Raw genomic sequence first — 17,937 nt, forward strand, 5'->3', positions numbered from 1 at the left:
CGGTACAAAGGCAACGGGAATAACTCACATAACATCAAGAGTACTGTGGGCCCTTGTCATTGACTATGGAATGGCAAGAAGAGCTACCTGTACCCTATTTTACCTCTAAATGAAGCCACTCGACAAACCAACGGCATCATACAGTGGAGTAAGATCTAGACTTCTTATATCTAGAAGTGTAATAGGCTGACCAGCGCAGTTGGAATTTTATTACTTAAATAACATTGTTTTCGTGCATATTGTCACGAAAATAATTTTCGTATGTCATCATCCAAGTAGTATCCATCCTATCCCTTTGTATGAAACGAGATAATCAGAAAATGAAGTGTACATTCATTTATTAGATTATCAAAACATAATTTTTCCATTTAGAAAGAATGGACTCAAACAGGTTAACGCACAAAATCCATACATTTTTAAAGAACAGAACTACAAGACTGAACTGGTACAGAGAGACGGAAAAATACCTGAGAGAATTAGGGTCTTCAGATCTACATTACAGAAATGAAATCAGAAAAATCACAAACATCCGGGGTTTTGAGGAAGAAGAGAGAAAAAATAACGGACATACGTGGTCTACGCAACGAAAGCTAGCCCATTTGTTGCTTATGAAGGAATACTGGGCGAAAAGGAAAGCCAACAAATGTTGATTACGCGTGGTACTAAGTGATCCATCCGCGAAGTAAAAAAAAAAAAGAATTTTTCCAACTTTTGGACAACTGCATACTAATGAAATCTTTGGCTGTAGTAGGAGTAATGACAGAAATAAGACTATGCAAAAGCCAGTATTAATTCGTATGCTAAAAATAGAGTAACATTCATAATAAAAATATTGCTAGTCAAACTTTATGTAACTTGGACACGATTTCACTGAAACAGGACAATTCTAATTTATTGCCTGTGGAATAATTTATAACTTTTATTACAAAGAAATATCTGAGTAATTGTTAGGTAAATGAGAGTCCTTGCCAGTGAGTAAATTCAAACAATCTTTCTGCTGGCTACAATTACGACATTCATTATTACGCTCAGTAACGTAACAAAAAGTTTCTGTCCACAGCCAGTAAACAATCTTACTGTAATCCATCTTTGAAAATTAATATAAAATTATGTATGTGTTTGCTGTTGGATTGTAATAATCCAAATAATTTTCTGTGACATGTGTGGTATAAAGTACTTGAAAGTGTGCGTTAGCTTAATTACGAGTATAAAGTTCAGTTTAAATTTAATTATTCTTGTTCCGGTGAGGAACTGGCGACCGTTGACTATTTTCATTAATGACATACTTTAAAAACAATTTTTCCAAATTTTCCACTAACTACGTTAATTAAAAATAAGTTTACGTAATAAGAAACTTCGTTTCTAATCGTCATTGCTAAAGTACCGAGCAGTGGCGATTCGGTTATAAATTCATCTACTTCTCTCGGTTTTGCATTATTCTTCGGAATAAGATGCCTTTTCCCACACATTAGGGACTTCAGGTACACGGTCATACAGGAAAGCCTAATTAGCTAGAATGGTAGGAGGGTTGTAATTTCAGATGTTTCTTAACACCACTAGCAGTAATGACTACACTATAAGATCCGAAGTGTCCGGTCACCCCTATGTAATGCAGAATTTACCACTAGCTGTCACTAGAGGCGGATCGGCCAATATAAAAGGACGCAGGGAGTATTGTGTATTGCCAGACTACCATATATCACCCATAGCACTGAGGTGTACCAAACAACCGGAGAAGAACTCCTCGAAACTAGGTTGGGCAAACTCAGAGCAAAGTATGGTAAACACATTTTAAACAAAAGGCCCGATATGGAGCACCTGATTTCGACCAACCACAGAACACTCCGAAATTGTAGGTTCAGATATAAGACCCCATCCTGCACAATAGTTCAGAACACTGCTAAAATGTAGCCAGACCTGACACCCATGTTGGAACTACTCACAGCAAACACTACCACACCGCCACACCCAGATATCCAGATGAGAGCACAGATGATTAAAACACCCCCCGCCCCCCCCTCACACACACACGTAGTCACACAGGCACACATCACGCAAACACGACAAGGGAGGACAGGCGTTCCAAGGCGCGGAAGCAGAGACGATGCTGAGGGTAGACCAAACTAGGAGAGATATCGTTGCATGAAGTAAATCGTAAGGGGAGAGCCCTGCGAAAATGCAGGTCCCCCCAGACGTGGTCCCAGGGCGCTAGTTACTCTTCAAGGAATTAACATGTAACTTCATATGTCGTCATGTCGTCTGGACGCTGTGGTAGGTTGGCACCGTAGAACTTTGTAACCAACGGGCACGTACTAGCGCTTTCAGCTGAACAATGTTGATACCAAATGTGGACTTAGTTAGTGCAGCTGCATTAACATCACCATCTTAGGAGCAGTAGAGGGGACCTAACTAAACCGTGATTGGCAGGCAAGAGGCCTGCAGGATTGGCTGGCTGGCTTTAAGTGGGAAAAACAGTGCCCCCACGCGACTCTTTAAAACCCCTAGATTCTGCATTTCAGCGGAGTTCCCAGTCAGACGATCTGGGCGCCGAATCCGTATCCGTCAACTCCAGCCTCGGTCCAGCTCCGCTTAAGTCTGCTCTCTCACTTGGAGTGCCTCAGTGAACAGTGTCACATTCAGTGTGTTTTGTTTTGCAACTAAGTTGTTGCCTTAAGATGCTGCTAGTGTTGGGTACTGTGGTTAGCATCCACTCCTGGGACTTCTGCACTGGCTCCTGTTGTTAACAGTGTTATTCATGCTTTTTCTAACCCTAGAACCAGCCTCCAGTTTATTAGCTAGTCCTGTCTGGAATAAACAATTATTTCAAAACGCTGTTTGTCCAAGAGTCTCCACAGCGAGTTCCCTACCAAACCTCACGACCTGCATTTCTAGTAAATGCCTTGGCTCAGATAGGACAAAACAATCAAATGCCTTCACTGCGAATTGTCCTCCTGTCTTCTGTTCTGTACCGCTGGGGAGCGCAGACTGACCAGTAACCCCTTTTCTCCCTCTTCCAACTATGTCAGAACACGACACGAGAACAGCGTCGTTTGTGTAGAGTTGTCAGTGCTAACAGACAAGCAACACTGCATAACCGCGGAAGTCTACATCGCACGAACGACAAACATATCCGTTAGGACAGTGCACCCAAATTTGGAGTTATGGGCTATGGCAGCAGACGACCGACGCGAGTGCCTTTTCTACCTGCTCCGCCTAACCATCTCTCCTGGGCTCGTGACCATATCCGTTGGACGCTAGACGACTGGAAAACCGAGGTCTGGTGAGTCCCGATTTCATTTGGTAAGAGCTGATGGTAGGCTTCGAGTGTGACGCAGACACCACGAAGGCATGGACCAAAGGTGTCAGCAAGACCTTGTGCAAGCTGGTGGAGGCTCCATAACAGTGTGGGCTGTGTTTACATGCAATGAACTCGGTCCTCTGGTTCAACTGAAAGGATTGGAAAAGGGCAAAGGAAAAGGTTCAACTGAAATGATTGGAAAAGGGCAGAGTCATCCCCGTTTTCAAGAAGGGACGTCGAACAGATGTGCAGAACTATAGACCTATATCTCTAACGTCGATCAGATGTAGAATTTTGGAACACGTATTATGTTCGAGTATAATGGCTTTTCTGGAAACTAGAAATCTACTCTGTAGGAATCAGCATGGGTTTCGAAAAAGACGATCATGTGAAACCCAATCGCGCTATTCGTCCACGAGACTCAGAGGGCCATAGACACGGGTTCCCAGGTAGATGCCGTGTTTCTTGACTTCCGCAAGGCGTTCGATTCAGTTCCCCACAGTCGTTTAATGAACAAAGTAAGAGCATATGGACTATCAGACCAATTGTGTGATTGAATAACAGAACGCAGCATGTCATTCTCAATGGAGAGAAGCCTTCCGAATTAAGAGTGATTTCAGGTGTGCCGCAGGGGGGGGGGGGGGGGGGGGGGTGTCGTAGGACCGTTGCTATTCACATTATACATAAATTACCTTGTGGATGACATCGGAAGTTCACTAAGGTTTTTGCGGATGATGCTGTGATATATTGAGAGGTTGTAACAATGGAAAATTGTACTGAAATGCAGGAGGATCTGCAGCGAATTGACGCATGGTGCAGGAAATGGCAATTGAATCTCAATGTAGACAAGTGTAATGTGCTGCGAATACATAGAAAGATAGGTCCCTTATCATTTAGCTACAAAATAGCAGGTCAGCAACTGGAAGTAGTTAATTCCATAAATTATCTGGGAGTACGCATTAGGAGTGATCTAAAATGGTATGACGATATAAAATTAATCGTCGGTAAAGCAGTTGCCAGACTGAGATTCATTGGAAGAATCCTAAGGAAATGCAGTCCGAAAACAAAGGAAGTAAGTTACAGTTCGCTTGTTCGCCCACTGCTTGAATTCTGCTCAGCAGTGTGGGATCCGTACCAGATAGGGTTGATAGAAGAGATAGAGAAGATCCAAGCAGCGCGCTTCGTTACATGATCATTTGGTAATCGCGAAAGCGTTTCGGAGATGATAGATAAATTCCAGTGGAAGACTGCAGGAGAGACATTTAGTAGAGCGGTACGAGCTTTTGTTGAAGTTTCGAGAACATACCTTCACCGAGGAGTCAAGCAGTACATTGCTCCCTCCTACATACATCTCGCGAAGAGACCATGAGGATAAAATCACAGAGATTAGAGCCCACACAGAAGCATACCGACAATCCTTCTTTCCACGAACTATACGAGACTGGAATAGAAGGGAGAACCGATAGAGGTACTCAAGGTACCCTCCGCCACACGCCGTCAGGTGGCTTGCGGAGTATGGATGTAGATGTAGATGTAGATGTAGAATCATTTATCTGAAATGGTTATCTCCGGCTACTTGGAGACCATTTGCAGCCCTTTATCGAGTTCATGTTCCCAAACAACGATGGAATTTTTGTGGATGACAAGACGCCATGTCCCCGGGCTACTGTTGTCGGCAGCTGGTTTGAAGAACGTTCTGGCAAATTCGAGCGAATGACTTGGCCACACAGATTGCCCGACATTCAACACTTATAGGGCATAATCGAGAGGTCAGATCGTGCACAAAATACTGCGCCGGCAACGCTTTCGTAATTATGGACGGCTATAGGGGCAGCATCGTTCAATCCTTCTAGATGATACTTCCAACGACTTGTTGACTCCATGCCACGTCGAGCTGCTGAACTATGCAGGCCAAAAGGATGTCCTTCAGGATATTACGAGGTATGCCACGACTTTTGTCACCACGGTGAACGTACTAGAGAGATCGGCAAAATAAGTTTATTACGATCTGGAAGTACACTACTGCCCATTAAAATTTCTACACCACAAAGATGACGTGCTACAGACCAGAAATTTAACTGACAGCAAGAAGATGCTGTGATATGCAAATGATTAGCTTTTCAGAGCATTCACCCAAGGCTGGCGCCGGTGGCGACTCCTACAACGTGCTGACCTGAGGAAAGTTTCCAGCTGATTTCTCATACACAAACAGCGGTTGACCAGCGTTGCCTGGTGAAACGTTGTTGTGATGCCTCGTAAAAGGAGAAGAAACGCGTACCATCACGTTTCCGACTTTGATAAAGGTCGGATTGTAGCCTATCGCGATTGCGGTTTATCATATCGCGACATTGCTGCTGGCGTTGGTCGAGATCCAATGACTGTTAGCAATATGGAATCGGTGGGTTCAGGAGGGTAACACGGAACGCCGTGATGGATCCCAACGGCCTCGTATCACTAGCAGTCGAGATGACAGGCATCTTATCCGCATGGCTGTAACGGATCGTCCAACCACGTCTCTATCCCTGAGTCAACAGATGGGGACGTTTGCAAGACAACCACCATCTGCACGAACAGTTCGACGACGTTTGCAGCAGCATGAACTATCGGCTCGGAGACCGTGACTGCGGTTACCCTTGACGCTGCATCACAGACAGGAGCACCTGCGATGGTGTACTCAACGACGAACCTGGGTGCACAAATGGCAAAACGTCATTTTTTCGGATGAATCCAGGTTCTGTTTACAGCATCATGATGGTAGCATCCATGTTTGGCGACATCGCGGTGAAGGCACATTGGAAGCGTGTATTCCTCACTGCCATACTGGCGTATCACCCCGCGTGATGGTATGGGGTGCCATTGGTTACACGTCTCGGTCACCTCTTGTTCGTATTGACGGCACTTTGAACAGTGGACGTTACATTTCAGACGTGTTACGACCCGTGGCTCTACCCTTCATTCGGTCACTGCGAAACCCTACATTTCTGCAGGATAATGCACGACCGCATGTTGCAGGTCCAGTACGGGCTTTTCTGGATACAGAAAATGTTCCACTGCTGCCCTGGCCAGCAGATTCTCCAAATCTCTCACCAATTGAAAACGTATGGTCAATGGTGGCCGAGCAACTGGCTCGTCACAATACGCCAGTCACTACTCTTGATGAACTGTGGTATCATGTTGAAGCTTCATGGGCAGTTGTACCTGTACGCGCCATCCAAGCTGTCTTAGACTCAGTGCCCAGGCGTATCAAGGCCGTTATTACGGCCAGAGGTGGATGTTCTGGGTACTAATTTGTCAGGATCTATGCACCGAAATTGCGTGAGAATGTAATCACATGTCAGTTGTAGTATAATACACTGCTGAAAATGGAAAAAAGAACACATTGACACCGGTGTGTCAGACCCACCATACTTGCTCCGGACACTGCGAGAGGGCTGTACAAGCAATGATCACACGCACGGCACAGCGGACACTCCAGGAACCGCGGTGTTGGCCGTCAAATGGCGCTAGCTGCTCAGCATTTGTGCACCGCCGCCGTCAGTGTCAGCCAGTTTGCAGTGGCATACGGAGCTCCATCGCAGTCTTTAACACTGGTAGCATGCCGCGACAGCGTGGACGTGAACCGTATGTGCAGTTGACAGACTTTGAGCGAGGGCGTATAGTGGGCATGCGGGAGGCCGGGTGGACGTACCGCCGAATTGCTCAACACGTGGGGCGTGAGGTCTCCACAGTACATCGATGTTGTCGCCAGTGGTCGGCGGAAGGTGCACGTGCCCGTCGACCTGGGACCGGACCGCAGCGACGCACGGATGCACGCCAAGACCGTAGGATCCTACGCAGTGCCGTAGGGGACCGCACCGCCACTTCCCAGCAAATTAGGGACACCGTTGGTCCTGGGGTATCGGCGAGGACCATTCGCAACCGTCTCCATGAAGCTGGGCTGCGGTCCCGCACACCGTTATGCCGTCTTCCGCTCACGCCCCAACATCGTGCAGCCCGCCTCCAGTGGTGTCGCGACAGGCGTGAATGGAGGGACGAATGGAGACGTGTCGTCTTCAGCGATGAGAGTCGCTTCTGCCTTGGTGCCAATGATGGTCGTATGCGTGTTTGGCGTCGTGCAGGTGAGCGCCAAATCAGGACTGCATACGACCGACGCACACAGGGCCAACACCCGGCATCATGGTATGGGGAGCGATCTCCTACACTGGCCGTACACCTCTGGTGATCGTCGAGAGGACACTGAATAGTGCACGGTACATCCAAACCGTCATCGAAACCATCGTTCTACCATTCCTAGACCGGCAAGGGAACTTGCTGTTCCAACAGCACAATGCACGTCCGCATGTATCCCGTGCCACCCAACGTGCTCTAGAAGGTGTAAGTCAACTACCCTGGCCAGTAAGATCACCGGATCTGTCCCCCATTGAGCATGTTTGGGACTGGATGAAGCGTCGTCTCACGCGGTCTGCACGTCCAGCACGAACGCTGGTCCAACTGAGGCGCCAGGTGGAAATGGCATGGCAAGCCGTTCCACAGGACTACATCCAGCATCTCTACGATCGTCTCCATGGGAGAATAGCATCCTGCATTGCTGCGAAAGGTGGATATACACTGTACTAGTGCCGACATTGTGCGTGCTCTGTTGCCTGTGTCTATGTGCCTGTGGGATCATGTGATGTATCTGACCCCAGGAATGTGTCAATAAAGTTTCTCCTTCCTGGGACAATGAATTCACGGTGTTCTTATTTCAATTTGCAGGAGTGTATATTTGTCCAATTAATATCCGTTTATCATCTGCATTTCTTCTCGGTGTAGCTATCTTAACGGCCAGTAGCGTAAACTAACGGCTTCTTTTGCCATTCACACATTAATTTTGAACGATACGGCTCGAGGATGAAAAGAAATGCGTCAGGTCGCCGGCAGTTTATCTGTATTCGGCACAAAACGAACTGCCGTCACTCATGGAAGATAGTGTGATAGTGACCGAAAACGTCGGAGGGAGTCATGTGATCTACACTGGATACGGGGTATAGATGTGCGATAGAGTGTGCAGCGGGAGGGCAGGATAATATAAAGGGACGCGATTTTTCTAGCGTGTTCATACCGGCGTTGTATTGCACTGCTGGCGAGTCTGACGCGGCACTATGTAAGTTATCATTATTTCACAGTTTCCGTACTGACAGTGTAATTTTTTCACTGGTCAACGTTAGTTAACCTACAGTAGGCGGCCGTATTATTAGGAGCAGTACTCAGATTTTTGCATTTTGTACTTTAATTGTATTTTTCTGATAAATTGTTGGCTGTAGGTCTCTTATCTATTATTTATTTGTGTCAGTATTCTGTTGGGATCATAAAAACAACAAAATATGCAGGTAAAACTATTTTGTACATTCTGTAGAAGTAATATTAGCACTGACAAAAATTTAATGCAGTAAATTTCAAAATTTAGTTATGCCACTTTTTGCTACAATAAGAGCTTATATGCGTCGAGGCATGCTCTCTACACATTTTTTTGTTTTTATTTTCTTGGATTTCGGAGTTACGATGGAATTCTCTGATGAGAGTTTCAAACATCCGGCGGCTAATGTTTGATGAATGTGTCTCCATTTTGCTGTCATAGACACATTGTGCAAAATCCAAAGTATGTGTGTAATCGTTGGACTATGTGAGGAAGACGAGTGAAAATAGTAATGATACTTGAAAAATGATTTAGTTTTTGGACCAAAACGCAGTCGAATCCTTTTGTTTTTACCCCTCAGAAAATCACGTTTGACCCCTTAGGGTATAACTACCCCCAGCTTGGGAACCACTGTTCTAGCAAAGCGGGAAGTATCCTATAGGTTCTGATGAGTGAGTTTGTGTGTTTCAAAACGTGTGACATAAATTGCAAAATAATTTCATCACATTGACTTAGGAGCTTAAATTTTTACACCGCCAAAGGACCATAGACTTAAGTATGTGACACATACTTGAAATTCATTCTAGAGGAAAAAAGCTCTTAACAGACCAAAGGGGCAGACAGAGGGATACAAAAATTAAAACAAAACATATCGTGTGATATAATAATAAAGCAACGATTTTTCTGATTTTTACTTTACTTGCACTGTAAAACCTTGCCTCTTGCCAAATTTCATGTTTCTAGGTCACCTGGAAGTGCACTATAGGTTTTCATGAGTGAGTTTGCCAATGCCAAAATATGTGACATAAATCGTCGTATCTCTTTATTGTATTAACTTATACATTAAAAATATTTACACAGACAGACGATCATAGACCTCAGAATGTTATATATATTTCAATTTGATATTCCAACCTGTTCCAGAAAAAAAGGATCTTAACAGACGAATAGACACACAGACGGATAAAAATGGCAAAAAAATATTTTATCGTGTTATACAATATCAAGTTAACACTTTTCGGAACTTTCCCTTTACTTCTAGTGTGAAACCTTGCTTCTTGCCAAATTCGATTATTCTCAGTCCACGAGAAGCAGTCTATAGATTTTGATGAGTGAATTTTTGATTATCAAAATATGTGACATAAATGGCCGTATCTTTTGACTGAAATGACTTACGAACTTAAAAGTGTTTCACCGCCCAGAGACCATAGACGTTGATGTGTGACATAAATTTGGCTTACATACGTCTACCCGTTCTTGAGAGAAAGGATTCTTAACAAATGGACAGAGAGACAGCCAGATGGACAATATGGCGGTCCTATAAGCGTTCCGATTTTTCGGACTGAGCCAAGGAACTCAAAAAAATGACGAGATGCACAATTACCACATTTAAGTAATTTAGAATTTATTAATTAATGATTCTGTATCCTAAAAAAGCTAGATGGAATTAATTTGACAGTTTATAAATGAGATTTAATTAATAATTTTATACGTAAGTAATTACAAATCATAGAATTAATGTGACATTTGACTTTAAATTTGGGAAACTAATGTATCCATCATATAAGGTTCGATCGAAGTGTTTGTCTGAGATTTTCACATACGTACGGGCCTCCAAACATAGATGACATTATGTAACACATGACTGTGCAACGAGGGATATTTGTCTCTGGGCGGGAATTATTTGTAAAAGTCCACGAGAGACACTAGATCAAATTTTTGCTTTAGTTGGTTGTCAGACTGCATCTCTACGCATTCTATGAGAAAATTGTCTGGCAATGTTTCTACGATCTCGTATATTGTTTGTAAAATTTCCCGCGAAAACACAAAAATTTTGGTTTTTTTCGATATCCTGAAATCAGTTTTCAACTTCTTGCATCAAATCGAAAAGTTTGGCTGCGTATTTCATCCCGTCCTCAGGGTTATGTTTGCCCAACGCGTCGAAATGAAAGAAACTGTTTGTACTTGTGCTTGCCATAATTTCAGTTCTATTTAGAATGCGTTTATTGTTTGAAACGTTGTACCGATAAGGAGGTTTCAACCTTGAAGAAGTCTGTTTAAGTCACCTAAATGAGCTGTCGAATCTACCAAAAATGCTAAATCTACCTCCGTCCTGGCATCGTGAACTTCTGGTACACATTTTGCTTCTGATATCATGAACGATTTGATTTCATTAGTTATGCTATAAAATCTTTTTAATACCTGGCCTCGACTGAACCACCTTCCTCCTGTACAATATATGGTATCCCCACAGTCACCGTCCAAACTTCTGATGGGAACTGACGATGAGTCAAACCCGCAGGAAGTTAGCTCTTAGGCTTGGAATGAAAAATTGAATTGAATTTGAGCTTATCTTTTTGTACCGATCAACTTCACACGGAAGTAAAAAGATTTCGTGAAAGTGTGTTGTAGAGACGTTCATGTTAAAATATGATTCTTATTTGTAGCAAAGGATATGATATCAAATCAAACCCGTTATAACAAAAATACGATACCGTCAGATAGTAAACATTGGCAGTAACTGCAGTCCGCATGAACATTTCTAACTTTACCGACTTGTAATGATCAGAACCATGGTGGAAAACGTTCTTTATCATAAGCGTACATGGAATATCGTTGTATTTTCATAAATTAGTTTCATTATACGTCTATAAATCTCTAGTTTCTCAATTGGAACCGAAGTAGCGGTAAGATAACAGACAAACGCGTCTGTCAGATCGGTCGGTTATGAGAACGAGGCTGTAGGGTTTCAATTACCGCACGGGCAGGCGCAATTTGAGAATAGCATCGTGTGGCTGGAATATCAAATTGAAAATATCCAATTTGTATTAACTTTTTTTACATAAACGGATTTTTTTCCGGTTCCGTGTTAGGTGCTCAGTTCTTCGGCCCGCTTGCGGCTGAGACCTACCTTCTCTTGTGGGTGGACCACATTTACTGAAGAGTCTTCCAGTAAATCGCAGTCTGGCATTTGCCGTACCCGTATTTAGATTTATGTGGTCGTTCCACCTGGAATCTCTCTGTGCGAATTCTCGCAGGTATTTAAACGGAGACAGACCCGAGCCTTTTCCCCTACGTAGGCAGTGCAGATTATCAAGGCATTCAAGTACCATTTCTGAACAAACTACTAAACATTGAAACTTGGAAATGGAATTTCCAGTCACCATTGCTTTAATATAGTGCAGATTCAGGCACATTGAATTTGTAGAGTTCTGTTGACATTTGTTTAAATAATTGGCTTAAAATTAAAGAACAGAAACTTCTTTTTGAGCCTGAACCAGAAGCAAAATACCTGCAAAGCGAAATGTGCATCTGTTTGTTAGTTTGTTGTCTTGGAACAGTAGCAAAATATTTCAAGTTTCTGTGACATATAGTTCTAAATAATGGTACGTATAGGGAAAAAATATACTTTTGAGAAAAATTGTTTAAATTCTTATAGTTTTGTTTGTGTATTATTTACAAATTCTATTTATGATTAATATTTTCCTGATCCTTATTCAAAGTCATGCGAATCGTAGGCATCTTCTCTTTAATACTCGTAATTCTTGTTTGCTTCCTCACCTCTTTTGTGCAATTGAGTGCAGTTATGTCTGCTTTAAGAACCATCTGGTGGGCAAGATGTATGAGACAGGCGAAATACCCTCAGGCTTCAAGAAGAATATAATAATCCCAATGCCAAAGAAAGCAGGTGTTGACAGATGTGAAAATTACCGAACTATCACTTGAATAAGTCACAGCTGCAAAATACTAACACGAATTCTTTACAGACGAATGGAAAAACTAGTAGAAGCCCACCTCGGGGAAGATCAGTTTGGATTCCGTAGAAATGTTAGAACACGTGAGGCAATACTGACCCTACGACCTATCTTAGAAGAAAGATAAAGGAAAGGCAAACCGACGTTTCTAGCATTTCTAGACTTAGAGAAAGCTTTTGACAATGTTGACTGGAATACTCTCTTTCAAATTCTAAAAGTGGCAGGGGTAAAATATAGAGAGCGAAAGGCTATTTACAATTTGTACAGAAAGCAGATGGCAGTTATAAGAGTCGAGGGACATGAAAGGGAAGCAGTGGTTGGGAAGGGAGTGAGACAGGGTTGTAGCCTCTCCCCGATGTTATTCAATCTGTATATTGAACAAGCAATAAAGGAAACAAAAGAAAAGTTCGGAGTAGGTATTAAAATCCATTGAGAAGAAATAAAAATTTTGAGGTTCGCCGATAACATTGTAATTCTGTCAGAGACAGCAAAGGACTTGGAAGGGCAGTTGAACGGAATGGATAGTGTCTTGAAAGGAGGGTATAAGATAAACATCAACAAAAGTAAAACGAGGATAATGGAATTAAGTCGGGTGATGCTGAGGGAATTAGATTAGGAAATGAGACACTTAAAGTAGTAAAGGAGTTTTGCTATTTCGGGAACAAAATAACTCATGATGGTCGAAGTAGAGAGGATATAAAATGTAGACTGGCAATGGCAAGGAAAGTGTTTCTGAAGAAGAGAAATTTGTTAACATGGAGTATGGATTTAAATGTCAGGAAGTCGTTTTTTAAAGTATTTGTATGGAGTGTAGGCATATATGGAAGTGAAAGTTGGACGATAAATAGTTTAGACAAGAAGAGAATAGAAGCTTTAGAAATGTGGTGCTACAGAAGAATGCTGTAGATTAGATGGGTAGATCACATAACTAATGAGGAGGTATTGAATAGAATTGGGGAGAAGAGAAGTTCGTGGCACAACTTGACTAGAAGAAGGGGTCGGTTGGTAGGGCATATTCTGAGGCATCAAGGGGTCACCAATTTAGTATTGGAGGGCCACTGGAGGGTAAAAATCGTAGAGGGAGACCAAGAGATGAATCCACTAAGCAGATTCAGAAGGATGTAGGTTGCAGTAGGTACTGGGAGATGAAGAAGCTTGCACAGGATAGAGTAGCATGGAGAGCTGCATCAAACCAGTCTCAGGACTGAAGACCACAACAACAACATCATGTCTGCTTTAAGAACTCATGAAAAATCGATATTTCGTAACGCCATTCTTGTGTTTGGACCTGAATAGACTCCTAGTCTCTCCAGCAGTGCAATTTTTCTTGATACGCTGTCATTAAAACGTAAAGCAGCATCCAATACACCAAATTTTAAAGTTTGATGGTGTACAAACACCGTCTTTGGTTGACTGCCGTGAATTCCAGAGTTCGAACTTTTATTGAGCATATCATCATTAGCACGGTTACTAAATACAGGTTTTATTGCGCACGTAACTGCTAGCGGAAAAGAGTGTTTATGCTCATAATTTTCGACAGAATATAATGCTCGTTTACATTTGCTGCAACTTTCAGGACCGGTTGGGTAACGGATGTGCTGTGGGTCTTAATCGTTGCACCTTGAATCTCTCTGTGTGTACTTACGAAAAAAATGGCCCCTGCGGCTCTTCTCATACTTTCTAAATCATTGAAGTTCCTTCTCGTGGCTAACCCATAATAAGTTTGCAGCTTGTCTATTTCTGAATTAGTGAGACGTTCTTTTCCTCCAAGTTTTTTCCCAAAATAATCAAATGACACATATCTTCACCTCGTATCGACAAACGACATTCAAATGTCACCTAGGCTACAGGCTCGGAAACTACTGAACTATAAATCATTGATGGTTACATCACGTGGAGACAGCACGAAGCCATAAGCCTGAAAACTAACATGAGCGCGGAAATCGGCGTGGACGTGCAACGTATTGTAAAACTGTCAATATCTCGAAAATAATTATCAGATTTTCTTGAAGGGTTCATTTTACACAAAAAAAACCTGCGGAGCGTTTGAAATGACAAAAAGAAGCAAGAAATTTCGAGTTTTTGGTTCCATGTAGAACATGTTCCTTTTAAGAGCTGTCACTTCTTCCAGGGTTTGCTCTGCAATCGCGTATTCATGCAATAATTATTGTTTGTGTCTATTTAAGATCAATTCAGTACATTTGTTTGTGTTGAGAGTCACCTGACAATCCCTGTACCAAGTGTTGATCCTCTGAGAGTATTCCTGTATTCCACTATCTTCAAGCGTAGCGGCTTCCTTGTATACAACAGCATTCACTGTGATGAGCCTCGTAGATCTTCCGACGTTATCTGCTAAATCATTTACGAATATTGTGAAAAGTGGTCGCCCCTTAGGGTAAGCCCGAAGTTGTTAGGTTGCTGCATAAGTTCGTAGCGTTTTGGTTTTGCTTGTTGGTATTCCAGCTGCTACGAGTTTGTTAATCGATTTGTAATATTGATAAATTAAGTTGATATGAAAGCGGTGCTGCTATTCAAGACCATTTGCAATCAAGACGGTTTTTAAGTAACATTACCATAAAAGTGGGTTAAAAGCTGTGAGCTGTCTGGGGAAGTTAACCTTGCATTACTGAGCAACTGTTTCACCAGGTATCCAGTCTAGTTTACCAAATTCCCAACCAGACTAACATTAATTATAATCTTTTAATAGTCATACGACGACCGGTGATATATATATATATATATAAAAGATAATTTAAATAAAAAAGAAATAAATCAGTTTATATTTAGAAATTTATTTTAACATTGATCATTGAAATTTCAGCATATTAAACTTGATTCATTACTAAACTGGTGCCTTATTTAGGATTGTGAAAATGTGAGTTTGTAATCTCACGGAACACATCAAATATGGAGTCAAGATTGGGAGACTGCATACAACACTGCATTCATAAAATAACACACGAAGAACGTTGAAACACATGCAAGAGGAAATTAACCACAACCAACCGATTCAATCTTCACCCAAAGAAGTTACGTTCGTAGCGCAATCCTGTCCGTCATGAAATTACCACACACTGGTATACTAAATTCATACTAGCTCTGTAAAATCTTCCCGAAAAGAATAGCTGAGGGCTACTTTGACGATTAGACCACATGCTTCACGTGGTCAACTTGGTTTACACTAAGAGTGTAACTCCACAATAATTTTGATAATTAGAAAACGGAAGTGACCAGAGAGACAGCTTCCTATACCAACATGACAAGGGACGGACAGTACCATACTAAGAATAGAAACCTCTTTCCTTTTAGACAGCGTAGCTACCTGTTCCGATGTTGGCCCTACTGTTCTCTAGCAGACAGGCTTCTCTGCTGCCATCAAGCATGCAACTAGAAATACATTTGTTCATTCATCCTTTCACACAGAAGGGAAGGAGGATGACAGTATCTTATCATATACAGTATATAAAAGAAAGCAGATGTAGGTTCCGTATGACTGTGTGACATGAATTACATATAAACTGTGTTTTAAAGTGTAGTAGTGTGACAGATCGTTCTTGATTATGTGCAAAAGTAACATGTTCCACTGCTCAGTCTCCTCCCAGATAGAGTCAGAAACACCACAGTAAATGTAGAAGTGAAATGTACGCCGTAAATGACAACAGATTTAAGAAACTAACATGAAAGGAATCCAACAGAGACCTTTCAGATTGTCTTTTTTTATTTGTAGTACACTGTTGCTGTTTGAGTTTACACATCGTCATTTTGTCATTTGGAGATATAATAGTAGGTGGAGCTGTGGACGCTAGAAAATGGAGTGTCAATTGGAGAAATCGGAACATTCCTGACATGTTCGTCCGTTTGAGTTCAATAGAGAGGTGGCAGCAGCAGAGACAGCCAGAAGCATTTGTGCCCTGTATGGGGATAACGCCGATGGACAAAGCAAAGTAAAAAAATGGTTTTCTCGTTTTAAGGAAGATCCTTTTCACATTAGTGACTCGTTGCTCAGGAAGACGTTTGGGGTTTGATGCAGATCGTTTAAACGCATTAATCCACAATGATCCACGTCATTGTACTCGAGAATTGGCAAATGTGGTGAACTGGGGTCATACCACCATCGTGCGACACTTTCATGCAATGATAAAGGTTCAAAACTCGGGTGTACGGGTACCGCAAGTTCTAAGCCAAAATCACAAACATCAGCGGCTCGCCATATGTGCATTTCTGCTTGCTTGTCATCAACTCACTCGTGAACAACGCCGACCATTCCTATCCAGTATCATTACTGGCGACGATCGACGAGAAATGGTGTTTTTATGCTAACATATTGTAAGATGTCGTGGCCTCCTGACCTTCATTGCTTACATATTCCGCCTTCACAATCATATTCCTCACATCAAGACGCTTCATTCGAACCCTTACTTGATAAGATAAAGTCAATGTTGTATGAATTCATGTAAACAATATGCAGTTAACAAGTATGCACACCGTGGTTGAAATACTCGAGGCTGGCGTACACACATACATTCCAGACACGACAGTCACAGAAGCTTTTAGTTCGGGAGAGAAATCGCACAGTGGGATGCCGGTCCCTCCAGAGGACGACCCAGCTCATGTCGGCCAGTCACCGCCCGTGTAGCAGACAGCATGAGCCCGAGTGAAAAGGGGGAACGACCCTGTGTTCAGCTTAAAAGCAAATTCCGCTACATGGTGTGGGAGCGGCCAGCCTACGCATTCTTTACACATAGCACGCAGTTTCAGAGATTTTCACAGGGAGACAGCAAACGCCAAACGCCAATGCTACAGGTTTCCGGATAGGTCGCCTTAAACGAAACGTCATTCTCCCGTTTAGAAGAGCAATGCTGATTGGCAGACGATATTTATGATGCCTTGAGCTGAAGGAATAATGGAAGACACCGAAAGATTTACCCCTTCACGTCTGGCGTGGAGAGGCGCCGTTCTGTTATCGCTCTTGAAGCGAGGAACAAGTCTCTCCTCAGTACTTCACTGGGAGAGCACCTCTGTCGAGAGCGAATCGAAGTGCTACTCTATATTGAGTCCTTGTAATTAAGCGTTGTTCACTGTGTTGGCCGATACTCTTATTGTGCGGTGTGAACGGACAGAGTTATAGTTAAACACCTGCTAGCGAATTTTGAGTGGAATCGCGGTGGACTGGTTATCTGACCGGTGTACCACGCCAGTAGTTAGACTAAGGGCGAATAGGAATCCTTGACTTCATCAAGGCATAGGGAGAGTTTGATTGGCGAAGGTCAATCCAGATAGAACGAGAGTTATCTTATTTGTCAGCAGCGAGCGGCGTAGACAGCAGTCATCGCAGCTTACGGTATTGTGGGCTACAGCTATTGCGAGCCCCATATTTCCTCCACAACAGTACAATTCACTGCATTTCACACGCGACAGCCTCGACCGCACCTAGCAACATTCTAAAGGATAATTATTCGAGTTGAGTAGGCGCGCATCTCAGCCATTCT

At 42.7% G+C, this 17,937-nt stretch overlaps 1 protein-coding gene across 1 annotated transcript in view; it reads left to right on the forward strand.

Annotated features, from left to right (window-relative positions):
- The first annotated feature begins 8,399 nt into the window (after window positions 1-8,399).
- Window positions 8,400-17,937, forward strand: part of LOC126293425 (F-box/LRR-repeat protein 7-like) — a 133,841-nt gene continuing 124,303 nt past the window's right edge. The window contains exon 1 of the mRNA XM_049986648.1: window positions 8,400-8,441. The gene's annotated coding sequence lies outside the window, so the exon portion shown is untranslated. The remainder of the gene's footprint in view (window positions 8,442-17,937) is intronic.

This window comes from Schistocerca gregaria, chromosome 10, assembly GCF_023897955.1.
Source record: "Schistocerca gregaria isolate iqSchGreg1 chromosome 10, iqSchGreg1.2, whole genome shotgun sequence".
NCBI classification, from domain to species: Eukaryota; Metazoa; Arthropoda; class Insecta; order Orthoptera; family Acrididae; genus Schistocerca; species Schistocerca gregaria.